The sequence below is a fragment of the Morone saxatilis genome, unplaced genomic scaffold (genome assembly GCF_004916995.1).
Source record: "Morone saxatilis isolate NCDOM2014 unplaced genomic scaffold, NCSU_SB_2.0 Contig4, whole genome shotgun sequence".
Taxonomy (NCBI): domain Eukaryota; kingdom Metazoa; phylum Chordata; class Actinopteri; family Moronidae; genus Morone; species Morone saxatilis.
This window is the reverse complement of record NW_023339984.1, coordinates 17,285,649-17,286,128: the sequence shown is the minus strand read 5'-3', so window position 1 is coordinate 17,286,128 and position 480 is coordinate 17,285,649.

Below are 480 nucleotides of genomic sequence, written 5' to 3'. Positions count from 1 at the left end.
CTCTCTCTCTCTCTCTCCCACCCTGCTCAGTAGAGAGATCCAGTTGATCCTTCACACTTACACTGACTAGTTGAGGTTGTGTTTTCTTTTATTTTTTTTACTTTCTGTAAGTTAAAGGAAAAACAAACAAAAAAAACACACACAAAAAGGACTTTGTAAATAAAATCTTAACATTTTGCTCCTGGCGTCTCCTCTCTGGCCTTTTGTCTCCCATAAAGGTTCCCTTCGGTTATTCCCAGCAGCTACAATCCTATGGAGGCTCATTTAAGCCAATGTGATGGAGGGAATAAAGGATCCTGTAAATCATAAAAATGATCTAAATAAGGGAGAATCTTCTCAAAATGACGTGATATTGAGTTACACCGTCATTATTCTGATTAAGTTTCTCATGACTTTCAGCACATTGGCAGAAACGGGTTTCTATAACATGTTGAACTCATTATTTTATTTTGAAAGTTTGACCTGATAATGGCGCTACAT